Source organism: Rattus norvegicus, chromosome X (assembly GCF_036323735.1).
Source record: "Rattus norvegicus strain BN/NHsdMcwi chromosome X, GRCr8, whole genome shotgun sequence".
In the NCBI taxonomy this organism is placed as follows: domain Eukaryota; kingdom Metazoa; phylum Chordata; class Mammalia; order Rodentia; family Muridae; genus Rattus; species Rattus norvegicus.
The window spans coordinates 129,273,197-129,291,825 of record NC_086039.1 but is presented as its reverse complement, the minus strand read 5'-3'; the positions used below and the strand labels follow the sequence as shown (position 1 = coordinate 129,291,825).

Sequence of the window (18,629 nt, the reverse complement as noted above, 5' to 3'; positions counted from 1 at the left end):
ACCTGAGCCTATGTAGTCTTCAATTACATTGAGAAGTGATTCAGAAGAAATATCATTACAGATTTCCTAGCTTTAAGTACTTTAAATTTTGAGTTTAGAATAAAGCTCACTGAAAGAGGAATTGTCAACCATATAAGAAGCTCTATGTTCAAATATCAGCACTCAAAAAAAGTTTGAAAGCTCATTATGCAGCAAGAATATAATAATTAAAACATGTTACACAACCAAACAATGGGTTAGTGAGTAAGAAGTATATTCTTTGAACTTAAAATATTGCACAGTTATTGTTTTCAATGAAATAATCTTCAAAGTAACCAAGAAGAATATTAAATTTGACAGCCTTTGTTAAAAATGTGGCTTTCTGAGAGGGAAAGGACAATGATACACTTATGTATAAAACCACAAGCGTTGAAGAAGGAAAGTCATTAACAGACAAATAAACATAGTGCATCAGTATGGAATGAACCAAAGGATATAACTGAGTGAAACTTTAAGCTACAGAATTAGATTAAAATAAGTTTAAACAAAGAAACATAAACAGAACATTTAGAATTAGTGGCTGTTATGTGACAATATTTATGGAATGCATGATAGATAATATTCTACTCATATTAGACAGTCATCTGATCACAGACCAAAGAAAGTTTATCACCAAAGTTGAACTGGTGAACTAATTAAGTTGATTGGGGTTATGTTCTTGAATATGGATGTGGCCTTACTTACAGAAGCAAACATGGATGGCTATATCACCAAAACATGCAAGCAGGAAGCCTGGAACATATGAAACAGCTTGCAGTCAGCTCAAAGTGTATCTTCTCAGGATCTGCTATTCTGAGTGTCAGAGTAGGAAGTACTAGGACTCTGCTTTTTCCAGTAATTTTCTCTTGTCTCTTTCTTCTAGACAGCTTTGCTGATTCTCTTTCTTTCATGAGAACTTTAGCTTGTTTGAGAGTCTTATAAATGGGCCAGGTTACCTAAATATGTCTCTACGAAATGTCATGGAAATGGAGGAATCTAGTGCATCTCTACAGTTTCAGGTAATTCTTGAAGCCATTTCACCCTGTTTAATTCCTTGCTTTACAGAACTTTCATGCAGAATGTGATATTTCACCTCACTCTAGGACATCTGTGTCTTAATGAGCTTTACACCAAGATGAAAGATTTTATCTCATATGAAATTGCTTCACAGCATGTCTTAGGAAACAGTGTAGAATGATATACATAACCCAAAATTTTTGCAATAATTCACAATTATCTTGAAACTATGAAAAAAGACTCCATTTGTTGAGTAAACAATGAACTCTATTTCAAACAATGTCATTAATATATTTTGTACTTTTTATATTTATTCATTTTGTTTCTGCACATATACAGTATGATACAGGTCACTGTGTGGGTAACAGGGTAGCTTGCTATATATGTGTCTTTCCATGAACTCAGGTTTTCAGTCAAAGTTTCAAGTGCCCTTAAATGATAAGCCTTGTTGCTATCTTCTGTGGCTATTTTTCATTTACTTTTATTTTGTGTGAGTGTACATGCAGTGCATATTTTAAAACTCACAAATTTAGAGTGAGAAATATTTAATAAGAGTAAACTGGTATAATGAAATTATTTTTAACTTATTTTAAGTTATTTCATTTTGTATAGACAGTGATTATCACATAGAAGAATCCATTTTTCCTTCTATACATTTACATTTTCTAAACCTACTAAAACAGTAAGAGGAATATGAAATCATCAAACAACTCCATCACATATTAAAAACAGAATCTGTCTTGAATGATTCAGAGAAAACACTCCAGTGAAATTGTGATGCATAGGCAGGTGTAGATGTGAGATACTGTTTCTTTAACACTTTATCATTTTATGACATTTTAATTTCCCAGTGAGTATGATTAATACTACTTGGAAATAATTTATCACTAACACTAATTCAAATGGTAGATCATCTCGAAAAATCAGTTGGCAGTGAAACTGATACCCTGCTGATGTCCTACCAATTTAATGCATTAACATACACTCTCATTAATACCATGTTTATCCTTGTTGACAGGTATCACATTTTCTGGTTTTCAAAAGTCTGTCCCCTCTAGTTCAAAGATGTCTTGGTCTTTAGAAAAATAAATTACACTAAGGCAAGAGACTGATGCATACAAGCTTGTTCTTGTCTATGTGTTTAAAGCAATCAAAAGTTGAAGTATTCCTGTGGTGTTTATTCTGCTGTGGAAGGATTAATACAGTGAATCATGTCGTATGGCAATAAAAGAAGTCTTTTTCTTTGTTTTCATTTCCTAGTAAATTTGGCTTGAAGTTTCAGTGATAGTAAGTGTGGGTTATGTATACAAGCTGAAAACAGAAATCACTTGCCAAGAAATCCACACTGTGTACATGATTTGAATATGTCATATTGCTTAGCCTTAGAAAATAAATGTTTCTATTGGCTTCTACCCATAGTTTAGTCTTTACCCCATAAATCAATATATAGAGTAAAGTGATTTCTTACATAAGACAAAACACTGTTTATACTTACCATTCTTTCCAAAAATTGTTGGCTGTGCCTCATGCAGTGTGAACAGAAAGATATAGGCAATGATTTTATGACACAGAAAGGAAAAGAGCAAACAACAAAAATTTGAGAGTTCCCCCAGTTCCTCCTTTATATTGCATTTATTTGCAATGTTTCTTTTTATTCTGCAAAGTTCACAATCTATCCATAGCATGTTGACTCCATAGATAAAACCATAAAACATGCTCCGAAGATGTTGACTTTTAATCTGCAAATATTGCTAGATAATTAGTATTCAATATACAGTCAGTAGAAAGAGAGATTAGCGATGACTATCTTCCATTCTCATAGTAATGCCAACAGTATCTTGAAAGCGGACATTAAATGTTTTATATGTTCTTAATTATAGAGAAATTTTAATCCACTACCATAGATTCTCTGGCAAGGGACCATGTCCAAAGACCTTCTAGGACTATGTGATACTTCAGGAATTCAAACACACTGTATATTGCAGTATGATCTAGCTGGAATATAGACACACCCTAAGTCCCCACCTTTAATCCATAACAGTGAAAGCAAGGTTTGTTTGTTGAAGGATTCAGTCGTGTTTGAAAGTAATGTTTAATTGGGAAGCAGATAAAGCAATGAGTCAGAAAAATTTGACAGAATGGGTCAGAGATAGGGTATACCCAATTCTCATAAGAAAAGCAATGCAAATAAAGGCTATTTAAGAGCAGCACAGGCAATTGAGAGAAATTAGACATAGATGGCAGTATGCTTTGTGTGGGTGGGAGTTTGACCAAGACATTTTTACACACACAGGTTACAGAAAGAACAAGCTAAATGAAATTGAAGACAGAAGTAGCCAAAAACTGAGAAGGAGCAAGAAGATTAGAACATATTGCCAAAGTTAATATGGGGCCAAGCACAGAATTTCAGGAAGAAACCTAGAGAAGCTAGATTGATTCAGTCATTTTGGGAGATTTGATTGTAAGGAGACTAGAATGTTCCAGGCCTAGGCTTCCTGATAATTAGAATAGAGAAGGAATGCTTGGTTTGGGCTCTCATTGTCATCCTTTCATCTGTATAAACAAAAGGAATATGTATACCTAATTATGTAAGATATTTAATGGAAAATAAAAAGGCAAATACTTTAGTCTCTGATCTCTTCTTAGTTTCTGTAGATCTTCACAAGCCAACTAAACATGGTATAAAACTTGTGATAGAGTCAATGTCTTAGTATGAGATATAAAATGAATAGCCTTTTCATGATCAAGCTCTAATGTTCTTGTACGCATACAGTTACCAAATGCAATTGTCTATGCTCGGATAAATCAGCGCATGAAAGGTTCTGAGAAGGAAATCCAGCTATTGCCAGGTTGCATGTTGTTATTTTTTGACCTGAGATTTATTCAACACCACCTGAAGAGAATAGTAATTGGATTAGAATTCCCAGGGTGTTGCTTTAAATTTTCGACATAAGAACTGAGCTGATTAATATAAGTAGATGTAATGTAACTCCAAATGAAGTACATAGAAATACTAGGAAAACTAACCATCACCAGTACTGGATCTAACCTGTGGTTATCAGAAGGAAATATTTGATGGATGAGACCTAATAATTGATTAATTAGATAATGGTTATTTCAATGTAATACATTGTCCATACAGTCTCTGAAGATTTAACTAACGATGAAAATATTTTTCAACTGGTTGCTGGAATTGGACAAATACATCTTTTTTAATACGTGTAACTGGTCTTTCTCTTTCCATGCCCTCTAAAATGAAACATCTCTCTCTGTCTCTGTCTGTCTCTATGCATCTGTATATCTATTTATGTATCTATCTATCTATCTATCTATCTATCTATCTATCTATCTATCTATCTATCATCTCTCCACTCCATTTTTACCCCTGCACTTCTTTCAAAGTTTTTTTTTTAAGATTTATTCATTTATTATATATAAGTACACTGTAGCTATCTTCAGATACACCAGAAGAGGGCATCGGATCTCTTTACAAATGGTTGTGAGTCACCATGTGGTTGCTGGGAACTGAACTCAGGACCTCTGGAAGAGTAGTCGGGTGCTCTTAACCGCTGAGCCATCTCTCCAGCCCTCTTTCAAAGTTTTTAACTCTGAAATGTTCCTGTCCAAAGAATAAACAGCGACAAAAATAGAGCAGAGTCTGAAGGAAGGGCCATCGAGGGACTGCCCCACCTGGGGATCCTACCGGTCTGCAGACACCAAACCTGACACTATTGCCTTTGTCAATCGGTGCTTGCAGATGGGAACCTAGTGTAGCTGTTTCTGGGGAGGTTTTAACAGCATCAGACCAATGCAGATGCAGACCTTTGGAGCCAACCATCGGACTGAGCTCAGGGACCCCAGTAGGGGAGCTGGCAGAAGATCTGGAGGAACAGAGAGGAATTGCAACATCAACTGGCTGGACCACCCAGCTCCTAGGAACTAGACAATCAACCAAGTAGTGTACAGGGAGGGAACCATGGCTCCAGATACATATGTAGCAGAGGATGGTCTTGTCTGACATAGATGGGAGGGGAGGCCCTTGATCTTGTGGCAGTTTGATGCACCAGTGTAAGGAGATACTAGAGTGGTGGGGTGGGAAAAGGTAGGAAGGTGGGGGAGCACCCTCATAGAGATGAGGGGAGGGAGAAGAGGGCAGATGTGGAGGGGAAGTTTGTAGAGGGGTAATTGGGAAGTGGGATATCATTTGAGATGTAAACGAATAGAACAATTAATAAAATAGAAAAAAGAAAACTGAAAAAAATAAACAGGAATAATTCTGGGACAAAATTTTTGAATGTAGGTTGGTGTCCCTGTGCTGGATAGGAGGCCCCTGGGAACCCTGTTTGTCCCCTCAATGTAGTTTCTTTAGGTGCCCAGTGAGTGGCCCAACTTGCAATCCATTCAAAGGTGGGAACCAATCCCTGACACTATTACCGATTGTATGTTGTGCTTGCAGACAGGATACTAAAATGGCTGCCTTCTGAGAGATTCTACCACCAACTGACTGAGAGAGATGCACATATTCACAGCCAACCATTGGACTGAGGGTAGGGACAACTTTGGAAGAGATAGGGGAAAGATTAAAAGAGCCAAAGGAATAGCAATCCCATAGGAAGAACAACAATATCAACTAATCAAGGACCTCTCAGAGGTCCCAGAGACTAAGCCACCAACCAGAGCATAAACGCCTAGTCCAGAGCTCCCAGAGCATATATGACAGAGGACTACCATGTCTGCCCTCAGTGGGAGAGGCTGTGCCTAATCCTGTAGAGACTTGAAGCCCAAGGGAAGGGGGATGCACAGGTGGACAGGTGGTTGAGGTAGGGTCTCAGTGTATTCATTTGGTTAGATTGGAGTTTGTTCTGCATATCAGACTGGCTTTGAACACCTGACCTGTATCTAATGCCAGAATGCTGAAGGCATGGCTACTATGGTATAATTAAACTGATAGTTAAATAATAAAAGTTACCCAGTCCAACAACTCTTGAATAATGTGAAAGTTTGATTTTTCTTACCAGCTCTATCACCATTTATCAAGTATCCTTTCTTAACAGACTATGTGAAATAGGAATAATTTCTACTGTAAGTGATTATATATTGATATTCGGTGGGAAAGATATACATTTAGCTTAGTGTAGGAAACACAATAATCTATTCGTGATGTCTCTTTTTTAGTTCCTAAAACCTGAGAATTATGGAAAGAATAAAAATGTCTAGAGAGGTGCTGATGATAATGGCAAAAAGCTAACCAGAGAATTCTCAAAAAATGAAATACCAATGGCTGAGAAATACTTCAAATATTTTTAATATACTTTGCACTCAGGAAAATACAGATTAAAACTATTTTGAGATTATATATTATCCCACTCATAATGACTAAGGTTTTAAAAAACTCCAGCTGCATATGTAACGGAGGATGTCCTTGTTGGGCACCAATTGGAGGAGAAGCCCTTGGTCCTGCCAAAGCTGGTGCCCCCAGTATATGGGAATGTCAGGGCAGGGAGTTGAGAAGGGGAGGGTGGTTGCAGAGGGGTAACACCCTCATAGGAGAAGGGGGAGTGGAATGGATAGGGGGGTTATGGACAGGAAACTGAGAAAAGGGATAACATTTGAAATGTAAATTAAAATTATCCAATAAAAATAAATAAATAAGCATATACTCCAGGTAGCATAAACCAACATTGAATTCCATTTTATCAATTATATAATGAAAATAAGTAAGCTAATGACAATTCATGTTTACAAAGAAAAGAATGCATTTTCAAGGTGATGAGTTTGTTTTTCTACAAAATATATTTCAGATTTGCTTATAGAAAGTCCTCTTTGCTGTGAAACAAAACAAAACAAAAACTTACAACAAATCTTGGCATGGATTCAGGGAAAGGTGAGCGCTCATTCACTCTTGATGGGATTACAGACCATTTCAGTCACTGCAGACTCCTTGATAAAGTAAGAATTTATATGCCTACTACAGTAAAAATGTTCTGCATGTTCTGCTTGAAATAACAAAAATGATGGTTGAGACAAATGTTCTTACTATTATCACTTTATGACTGAGGAAATTGAGACTGTATTTGTGTGATACATCCAGTAACTTGCTAAACTGTGGTTTGCACTTGACCTCTACAATCAAAAAATAATACATTTTTAGTGACAGCTGACCTGCACTGATAGATAATAGCATAGCAACATACATTCTTGAAACATGTCTATCATAATGTTCACAGACAAAGGAAAATGATTGAAGACAATGTAGATATAAAGAAAGTAATGACATTTATAATATATTGTAATACAGAATACTTATTTTGATTTTAATAATAAATGTAGGTTAAAGAATAAAATGAATGCCACTGTGCACTAATCACATAACTTTAAAGAATATGTAATACACTTGTATCCGCAAGCGAGATATAAGTGACAATATACTCAAAATATTCCCTATTGTCAACTTTGCTTCTGTGTCCCCGGTAATCTTTGTTTTATTATCTCTCCTTACAGTTTGCCTTTTCACATAAATGGAATAAAATACATACAATTTTAAATACTGTGATGGTTTGCATATGCTTGGCCCAGGGAGTGGCACTATTAGAAGGGGTGACCTTGTTGGATGAAATGTTTCACTGCCCAGGGTAGGCTTGGAGACCTTCCTCCTAGATGCTGGAGGATGCTTAGTCTATTCCTGGCTTTCTTCAGCTGAAGATGTAGAACTCATCTCCTGCATCATGACTGCCTGGATGCTGCAATGCTGCCATGCTCCCACCGTGATAATAATGGACTTAACCTATAAGCCAGCCCCAATTAAATGTTGTCCTTTACAACTTACATTGGTTATGGTGTCTGTTCACAGCCAATAACTAACTAAGACAGAAGTTGGTACCAAGGACTGGGGTATTCCTGTGATAGGCTTGACCATGCTTTTGTTTGGAAGAATGTATATTTGGGGACTTTGGATTTGGAAAGCAGTGGAATGCTTTAAATGGGGCTTAATGAGCTACCTTAGTAGGAATGCAGAAGACTTTGTTACTGAGAGTAATTTGATCTGTTTGGACCTGGCCCAAGAGGGGTCAGTGAAGAATTTCAGTATGGGGCCTAAAGACTGTTTTTATGATATTGGGGGGGGGGATGTGGTTGCTTTTTGCCATTGTCCAAAGAGTGTGCCTGAGGTTAAGGTGAAGAGATTTAGATTAATTGCTTTGACAAAGTAAGTCTCAGAAATGTCCATCGTAGATTTTGTTTCCTGGTTAAGTCTCACGAAGAGCATTTTAATGAAAAAGGAAAATTGATAAAGGAAAAATGCAAAAGATATGGTTCAAGTATTAAAGGGATACCGGGAAATGAAATGGAGCTGAATCCTATGTTCAAGGATATTAAATTGAATTAAGGAAGTAATGACCTTGAGGCAAGATCCCACCCTGCTAAATTAGCTCCAGGCAACTTAGTATAGAACTTTAATCCCAGGAGACAGGAATACAGATCTCTAAATTCAAGGTCAGTGTACAGAGCAAGATGTAGCACAGCCAAGTTTAGGCAGTGAAGGAGGAAGCTAGTGAAGACAATGTAATAGAACAAGGGGGCCATGTTCCAGCTCCTGCAAGCAGCAGAACTCAGCAGCTTCAGCCATGTGTCTCTGGCTTTATATTCAAGAGGAGAAGGAGACTACTGGGACAATTGATTCTGGTCAGCTGGAGCTAAGAAAGAGATCAGCATCACAGAGGGGAAATCTTTTGGGAAGTGTTTGTTTTTTTTTTTTTTTTTTTTTTTTTTTTGAGAGCAGTGTTCCAGAGATACTAAGGTTGTATCTCATGCTGTGACTGGACTTGGTATGGTACTGGTTTTGAAGGCATGAAGGGGTCATGAAGGGGAGCTGAGGCTGGGCACTGTGAGAGTCTGTGGAAGGCCATTGGTGAAGGGGCACCCTCAGTTGCAATTGATAGCTTAGGACTGAAGGGGTCAGGCAAAGGAGTTGGGGCTTGGCACCATGAAGATAGCCTAGGAGAGGCTATTGGTAAAGCCTAGATGCAACGGAAGACCCCAGAGTATTGGAGACAACAGTTCCATGGGATGATCACCAAGAACAACAGCAACAGTGTGATGTGGATCAACCTGAAGTTAAACTGCTACAGAGGGCAGAGCTGGAGAAGTGAGGCCAGCTCTTTGGAGGATCCTAGACATTGTGTGGATCCTAGACATTGAAACAAGCTGTAACATTGAAGCTCCCTTGGAGACCCAAAGATGTTAAAGATGCTAGAGTCAGGGGCTATCTGTTAAGGAAAGCTGCTAATAGGGCATGGAAACAGCTCAGGAGAAAGAAATTATAGTCAACAAAGATGAAAAAGGAGGTGAAGATCTGAAGACCACTTTGACATCAGACATGGAGATGGCAGAGTTTGGAGTTTGCACAGGTGGTTGCCTGCCTTAATTGGGGATTGCAGTTAAGTGATTGGATGGATCTTTAGAGAGACTCTTTAGAAGAGACTTTGAACTTTGAACTTTTAGTATTGTTGATACTGCTATAGACTATGTGGACTTTGAAAGTTGAACTAAATGTACGTTTTTATTATGCTAAGCTTAGGTATGGCCTCCATAGACTCATGTGATTAAACAAGCCTGTGGAGGCCAGGTGGTGGAATGTGATGGTTTGCATATGCTTGGCCCAGGGAGTGGCACTATTAGAAGGTGTGGGCTTTTTGAAAGAAGTGTGTCATTGTGGGGGGTGGGCTTTGAAACCCTCCTACTAGCTGACTGAGGATGCTCAGTCTGTTCCTGGCTTCCTTCAGATGAAGATGTAGAACTCAGTTCCTCCTGCATCAAGCCTGCCTGGATGCTGCCTGCTCCAGCCTTGATGATAATGGACTGAAAAGACCTCCGGAGAGGACCTTTCCCTCAGGAGGAGACCCCCAAGCGCCCAATGACCGAGCCGAGGCCACTCGGATGCAATCAGCAAGAGGGTTTATTGGAAAACACAGGTACCTGCGGGCACACAGTCTCTTCGGAGGACTTGCGCGCCCAGCAGCTCCAGCATGGGGCTTTTATAGGGTTTGGGGAAGCAGAAGCGGGCGTACAGAAGCAGATGCATAGTTACGGGGATTGGTGGATTTAAACGAAGCATATAGACATGTTCACATATGATTGGTTATTTCACAAGATGAGGTAATAAGGTATAGCTACACACATTGGCAGGTTTGAATCATATTCGAATGAGGTTGTAACATGGTAAGAGTACGTGCGGGCTGGGACGTCCTGAATGTCGGGGGGGAGGGGGCTAGGGACTTATCCCTTCCTGCCAGATCCGGTACTCCTAGTCTGTTCTGTATTCCTTTCCTTTTATGGTCTGTTAGTTTTAACGGTGACTCGGCCCTAGGTATCTGGGCGTGCCTGGGCTTGTTCAAGCCTGTTGCAACTCTGAGTTAAGACTCATGGGGTGGGTCTTTCAGGACTGAACCTATGAATCTGAAAGGCAGCCCCAATGAAATGTTGTTTTTATAAAACTTACATTGGTCATGGTGTCTGTTCACAGCAATAAGACCCTAACTAAGACACATACATACTATGTTATAAGTTGAACATAGTGTAAATGGCATTCAAGATGCTTCTCTTTTACATTACACAATGATTGGGAAATGCACATAGTTTTAGCTTTTTATTGCTTTTTGTTAGTAGCAATTTATTAGATAAAAATACTACAACTTTTCTCATAAGTCACTTATTCCAAAATAATCAATTTATATTTTGTCATAAACATTTGCTGCATATAATTATTTTATTTACATAAAGACTGTCTAATTAAACATCTATAACCAATAGAAAAGTATACATATTTCTTTTATTATTTCAGAAGACATAATGAGATGAGAGCCATACCTTAATGTGTCACTATTTAGCTTGGACTGATCCCAGAGCATTTCTTTCTCTGGTCTAACTATCCCTATGCCTAGGCCTAGGCTTGGAAGCTTCTAGCCTCCAAATCTAATCTTTCAAGCTGACTGATTCTGATTGAATTGTTGTCTTTGGCCTCATATTAACTTTCAAAATATTTCCTAATCTTCATGTTTCTTCTCTAGCTCATTCTTTCTTCAACTTTTTGTAGCATATTTTCTTTCTGTCTCTGAAAACTGTCCTGGTAAAACTGCCCCACACACACACTGAACACCACATTTGTCTAACCTCTTCTCTGTCTCTGGACTCCTCCTAAGTAGCCTCTTTCTTCTGTGCTATTCTCATGAAAGTTAGGTTTAATCTAACCCTCATTCATTGTCAAATCTTTCTCTGATTCATCACTTTGTCTACCTTTCAATCTGATGTGAATTTCAAACAAGACTGCTTTCTTCTACAAACTAATCTTACTTTTATTGATAGAGACTAAAGTTTTGTATAAAACCATGTCAACATTCCAGCTAGACCATACTGTAATCCAGAGAATGTCTTCAATCCTGCCAGACCACATAGACTTAGGTCTTTGGGTGTGATCCCTTGTAAGAGGAGTGATGTTGAAGAATTATTTTTTTCCTAGAAAATAATACATGTCTATCACTTTTCAGCCTTTTATCTTATTCATAGTCTCCATTACGTCAATTAAAAAACTGCACACACTACCTGAAACCTACTTTTCCCTGTTTATGCATGCCATGAGCTATGATAGCTCTGTTGCACACATTCTGTTGTTCATTCTTCACATTCATGTCATTAAATACTTGTTTACATGCATGCTACACTGAAAGATATTGAGACACAAACAGATTACATAATCCTTACTACATAACATAACACAAACTTTGAGTGTGACTGTGCTTTGCTTTATCATGGAAGGTCTGATTCAAATACACAGGCTCTCAATCATATGACCTACATTCAGTACATTTTTATATGGATTGCTTTATGTTTATCATTTTATTTTCTTCTTTTTGTTGTCGATTCATGTTCATCATTTGTTTTTCTCTTGAAAGCATAGTATGTTTGGAGTTTATATAAATCTTTATATACCAAATATAATGTTGCCTTTTCTAATATTTTTTCAAGTAGTATTTCTAGCTTGTTTGCTTTCTTTTTACTTAGATCAAATAAATTTTATTACAAAAGTATTTAATTTAGGACAATCAAAACTGGTATAATACTTGAAATCTGCTTATCTATTTGAAGATAATTTAAATATTTATTCATATCTTATAACATCTTCATTTTAATATTTATTTGATTCATAATATATTTAATACATTTTTATTGAAAATTTCAATACCTTTTGGGTCTGTGTTACCTCACTTGGGATGACATTTTCTAGTTCCATCCATTTGCCTGCAAAACTCAGGATGCCCTTGTACTTCATTGTGTAAATGAACCACATATTCTCTATACATTCTTCTGTTCTGAGACATCTTGGTTGTTTTCAGCTTCTGTATATCACAAATAAGGCTGCTATGAACATAGTGGACCATGTGGCCCTGTGGCATGGTGCAGCATCTTTTGGGAAAGTACATATCTCAATAAAGGATATACATTATATTTTCTTCCTAAATATATACTCTTATTTTTTATTGCATATATATCAAATTGCCACAAATATCATTGCCTTAAACATATATAATTTTGTTCTCCAATCATTATAAAAGTCGAAAACCTGAATTGAGTATCATTAGGATAAAATCAAAAAGCAGAAACAGTCAGGAGTTTCTGCTAAAAGTTATAGTTGACAAGCTCTTCCCTTGTCTTTTAAAGTTTCTGGAAATGTTAACATTTCTTTTCTGCTCTCACCAGCCATCTTCAAAGCTACTAATAGATTATGCAGTCTTTCTTACATTCCTAAGCTTTTACCCTGACTCCTTTTCTACTTCACATTTCCACACTGAGAGACTGTTGGTATCATATTTGATCCTTCTTGCTAAGACAGGATAACCCAATTGAGGTCAATTAATGCAAAAACTTCATTAACCATTTCTGAGTAAGTCTAATATATGCATATTCAAGGATTAAGAAATACAATTTTCCTGAACTTCATTGAATGATTCTTCTTTGTGTATTTTCAGAAATCTATATGAAATAAGTATTTCCGCTGTAGATGATAGTTTTTTTAATCTATTGTATAGACAATTTCTTATGTATTGTATGGATATAACGCCTGTTAATTAAAGCTGATAGGCCTACAGCTGAGGAAGAAAATAGAGGTAAGATATCCAGTAGGCAGAATGGATTTCTGGAATAGAGCAAAGCAGGGGGTGTAATTAAACCCAGACATATAGAAAGACAATTCCTAAGGAACTAAGGATCAGGTAAACAACCACGTGGCCAAATGTAGAACAGAATAATGGGATTGTTATAAACAGGCCAACATGCATGCCTAGCTACATGGCCTAGGTATTTGTAAATACATTTGAATATTAGATTCGTTATTTCTGGAAGTTTGAGACTGGGAGACAAAATTAACAAAAACAAAAAAAACATGTGCTTACTGAAAACTACCAACTATAGTCTATTTTACTATGACAAATTTTAAGGTGAAAATAAGCATTTGATGTAAGTATGAACTGCATGCACTAAAATTAAACCATGATTAGGCAATTATTTAATGCACATAAGAATATACACATACATACATAAATATGGGTGTATCTTGAGTGAATGACTTTTTTAACAGTTTCAATTCATTATTAATTGTAATTTTAAAGAGATTCCAGATATATGAATTTTAAAATAAAAATGAAGAAACAATCCATTCAAGTAGAAAATTATACTCACAAATTTAAGCAAAAAGTCCTTACAATTTAATATATAGTTGCATACCAGGAATTCTTGAGCCTTGTAAAAATTATACCAATTAACAAAGCTGCTACTATCCAAGAAAGAATACTGAACTTTACACATCATTAGACTAACTCAGAGAAGCAATTACAAGTCTCTTATGGAGTGTTAGTTTAGCTATGTAGTATAGGCTGAATTGTTAATTAGCAAAACTCCTAAAGGGCAAATAATGGATTTTTAACTGTGGAAGTTTTATTTGGAACCATGTTTAAAAGTACTACATAGCTGCAATAATAGAATATTGATCTTTTGTGTGTATCAAAGATACTTAATAATGCCATTTAAATAGGAATTTTATTTTTTTAATTTTAAATGGAACTCTCTTAATATATAGTCATCTACAAAATAAAGAAAAATTTCACAGTATTTAATATTTATCAGAATGTATTAGTCAATTGCATCTGCTTTGACAATATCTGTATTTACTGTAGTCCATAAATACATGGAATTTAATGATAAGAATAGAGATGATTAAGGAGATGGAAATGCAATAATTATGTACACACTTTGAAAAGTATACACAGAAGAAATCAGCAGAGAGATGTAGAGAAGATTATTTTACCATTGCTAACAATTTCTTTTGTAGAACATGCATACAAAAAGGCCCACACATATAGACACACATGTACACACACACACACAAACACACACACACACACACACACACACACACAAACACACACAGCTGATCTACCTAGTGCTTTGGAAAGTTGTCAACATTTGCCCTCAGATCTATCTTTACAAAAGAATTTCAGTGGGATTTCATTATTTGAAGACAATATTCTTATTTGTATCTCTTATCTATGTCATGTCTGTTTACTCACACTTATCAAGAAGTTTATCAAAGCATACTGTTTATGTTTACTTAATGGACCAAAGTAATGAGATTTGCGTTTAACTGTGGATTCTAAGCTATTTGGCTCTTCATTAATCTAGACCATTTTGTTCTATAACTCTTCAGAGAAAATGTAAGACTCTCAGAGAGAATCTTCCCTCAGGAGGGAGATCCTCAAGCCCCAATGACCAGTCCAAGTCCACAGGCTGCAATCTGCAAAAGGATTTTTATTGATCAGGAAGCACAGGTATCTGTGGGCATCCCAGTCAATTCGGAAGACTGGTGTGCCTAGCAGAAATAGGGACGGGTTTTTATAGGGCACTGGGGAGCAGAAGCAGATGCATGGTTACAGGGATGTGATTGGTGGAGTAAATGAGGCATATGTGTACATTACCTATTTTGGCTATAATCATAACAGTGAGTTAGCAAAAAGTACATGGTGGTCGGGTCTCTCGGGGGGTCAGGGACTGTTTCTTTTTCCCTGCCAGGTGGCCCATGGAACAATGCCCATATTTTAGTCTAGTTTCTGCATTTTGTTTTCTTTTCTGGGCTATTTGGTCTAAACGTTGGGTCAGCTTGTCCCACAAGTCTTGGGACACATTTGAACTTCTTGAACTTTCTCATAAGGCTTATTTTAGTTCCAAGCCTGTGTATTAAAACTTATCTGTCATTTCTATGTTTGAGGGCCTAGGGCTGGGCTGGGCTTGTATAATTCCTTTCTGGAAGGGGGTCTTTCATTCCCCCATTTTCTTTTTGTCCTTGAGTGGAATCTTTCACTCATTTATTTATCTATTTAGTTAAGGTACCTCAGTCGGTTGTTGTTCCACTAGTTGATACTGCTGTCTTAGCACGAAAGTTTGAATAAATGAAAGCCTATCTTTTATGAATTGTACTAATTTGTTTAGAATGCAGGGTCCAAGTAGGAGAATCAGGAGAAGGATTATTAAGGGTCCCATCAAAGTTGATAACAGAGTAGCAAACCATGGGGAGCGATTAAACCACCCTTCAAACCATCCCTGTTGGGACTCAGACATCTTTTGTCTATGGGCCAAGCGCTCACGGAGTTTGGCCATGTTGTCCTTTACTATCTCAGTATGGTCTGCATAAAAACAACATTCTTCTTTTAGAGCAGCGCATAGCCCCCCTTCTCGGAGAAACATCATATCAAGCCCCCTTCTGTTTTGGAGGACCACCTCTGACAGAAATGTCAAAGACTTTTCTAAAGCACTTATAGATTCTTCGATTGCTTTCAAATCTGCATTCATAGCTACTTGCAATTGACGGAAGTGGCCTGTTTCTATGAGGGCAGTAGTTCCTGTCCCTATACCTGCAGCTACTCCTCCAAAAGTAATTCCCCCTATTAACAAAGCTAGAGTCAGAGTGAGGGGCTCTCTCTTGATCCGTGGATGTCCCTCAAAATAGGAATACACATATTCAGGCTCATGATAGATTACTTTGGGCCAAATCTCTGTCAATACACAGTAATCAGATGTTTGATTTAAAATAATGGCCGAAATGCACGAGGTTAGGCCAGTATTGCAGGCCCAATAAGTGCCTGGTGGGGCAGCCAAATAATATTTCCCAGTGGGAGCTTTTCTTGTGACATTGCAGAGTGCCTGATGAGTGGGTGGCACAGTTCCTACACAGAGCCCCTGTCCTGTGACCTCGGGAAGTGTCAATCTATGGTTAAGACTAGCAGAACAGCTCTCCCAGGCTGTAGTCTGGTTGGCGTAATTTCCTAAAACCGCTACTCCTTCGTAATAAGGTGGGCTGGAGACTAGACATAGCCAGCATTCTTGAGTTCTAAGTGGGTCTGAATAATTGAGAGTTAGATATGCACCCTTCACTAGATTGAGTAGCCGAGCTCCAGTGCCTGGTGTGTGAGTGGTCGGAGCGGCGGAATTCCTACTTGTGAAGGAGTGGGTCACTAGGGAGGTTTGAGTGAATCTACGCAAATGGGCTGGAGCTGGGAGTAAGGGGGTCCTTTGATCCTTTAGGACTAGGTTAGGTCCTACAGCTGGAGCAATTCGCTCTCGAACCAATTGGAGAGAAAACAACAGGCCCAGATGGGTCTGCCCGGGGGTATTGAGGCGGAGACCCCACCGTACCCCAGATTTCCAGTCATGTTTCTTTCCTGCCTCAGTGAACCTCATTTGGATGTTAGATTCCCCAGCTGAGCCAGTAAAAGTTACGAGATCTCCCCCCTTGGCTTTCCAGGGTCCATTAGTATGAGTCTCACATCCCCATTGAGCACAGTAAAAGGTTTCCGGCCCCCCACATTGGGCGGTTCTCTTTCCTCCCGGACAGACGTACGAGGTAGAATGCCGGCAAGGGGGATAAGAATTGCGGGGAGATTTCTCGGTACGCCCCCATGAATCTTTAGCCAGCTGACATAAATCAAAGGTTAGATTAGGCCACCAGGTGCCTGGGGAATGAGCACCATTGGCTAACACCTGTGTCCACCCAGTCTCCAAGTTGCCTATAACCCAAGAGAGGTTGACAACCTGGTGAGGGCTTGGTTGTCCAGCAACCCCCTTCCCCCAGCACATGCTCAGAGTGATCAGTGTCAGGAGTGTACACGCGTGAGTCGCAGCTTTAGGGGGTTCCGGGTACGTTGGGCCCTCCATGTCTGCTGTGCGGTGGCTTCCTCCGGTTGGGCTGCCTTGATGTGAGAAGAGTGGATCCACGCAGCGATTCCGTCCACCTTCAGGGCGGTTGGTGTCGTCAAGAGGATGGTGTAGGGTCCTTTCCACCGGGGCTCAAGATTCTTAATCTGGTGTCTGCGTACCCATACGAGGTCCCCCACCTGGAATGGGTGTGGCACAGTCGGCTGGTCAAGCCTGTCCTGGTAGGCAGCAGCCAGAGGTCTCCAGATGTCTCTCTGCACGAGCTGCAAAGCTTGCAGATGGGTTTCCAGGGAAGGGCTATTAGGAAAATTAGCAATATTGGAATTAAAGAAATCAATAAATGGGGGTGGTGCCCCATATACTATCTCAAAGGGAGTCAACCCATGAGGGCCCGGCGTGTTCTGGGCCCTGTAAAGAACTAAGGAGAGGAGGGAAACCCAATCCTTTGAGCCAGTTGCAAGCATAAGTTTGGATAAAGTCTCCTTAATTGTTCTATTCATATGCTCTACCTGTCCTGAACTCTGGGGTCTGTATGCACAATGTAGCTTCCAATCAATCCCCAGTAATTTGGCCACCAACTGACTTACCCCGGAAACGAAAGCGGGCCCGTTGTCCGATCCCAGGACTTGAGGAAAAATTTCCCATACCTGGGAAAAATTTCTTCACGGAGTTTCTTGGTGACTATCTTTGCAGTCTCATGTTTGGTGGGAAAGGCCTCGACCCATCCTGAAAATGTATCCACAAACACCAGCAGATAACTGTATCCGTACATACCTGGTCTGATTTCAGTAAAATCAATCTCCCAGTGGATGCCAGGACGATGTCCCCTGGGATGAGTCCCGATACCATTTTTCACTTTTTCTGGGTTCACTTGGGCACAAGCGTTACAGTTTTCAGTTACTTCTCGTAGGGCCTGACCCTGTCCCAGAAGGTGGAGACCTACTTCTTCTCGTTCCAGGAGAGTTCTCATCTTTTTGATTCCCAGGTGGGTTAACTTATGTAAATGAGATATTAATTCAAAGGTCAATTTTGCAGGCATGACAATCTTTTCATTATAGACCCATCATTTCAGTTGAGGATCCACTCTTCTCACGTCAAGGCACGTTGAAGGGTCAGAACTTGAAGAGGGGTCCCATGAGGACCAGTTATCCGGGCCCCTCCTTCTTCAAAATGAATTTGTGCTTTTAGTTTAGCAAGCAAGTCACGGCCCAGCAGAGGGTATGGACAATCCGGAACATGTAGGAAAGAATGAGTCACCTTACCAGTAGCCAACTGAACCCGGCGATCTGTAGTCCATCGATATGTTTTGCCACCAGTGGCTCCTTGCACCCAGGCCGTCC

The 18,629-nt window shown here is 38.9% G+C and overlaps 1 long non-coding RNA gene across 2 annotated transcripts in view; it reads left to right on the top strand.

Annotated features, from left to right (window-relative positions):
* The window catches only part of LOC120099269 (uncharacterized), a 41,655-nt gene extending 33,829 nt beyond the window's left edge, over positions 1-7,826 (top strand). The window contains exons 3-6 of one of the 2 annotated variants that reach the window (XR_005498343.2): positions 902-1,037; positions 5,492-5,582; positions 6,837-6,919; positions 7,537-7,826. This is a non-coding gene — a long non-coding RNA (uncharacterized LOC120099269). The remainder of the gene's footprint in view (positions 1-901; positions 1,038-5,491; positions 5,583-6,836; positions 6,920-7,536) is intronic. The other variant, XR_005498344.2, reaches the window with a different exon arrangement.
* The last annotated feature ends 10,803 nt before the right edge of the window (positions 7,827-18,629 follow it).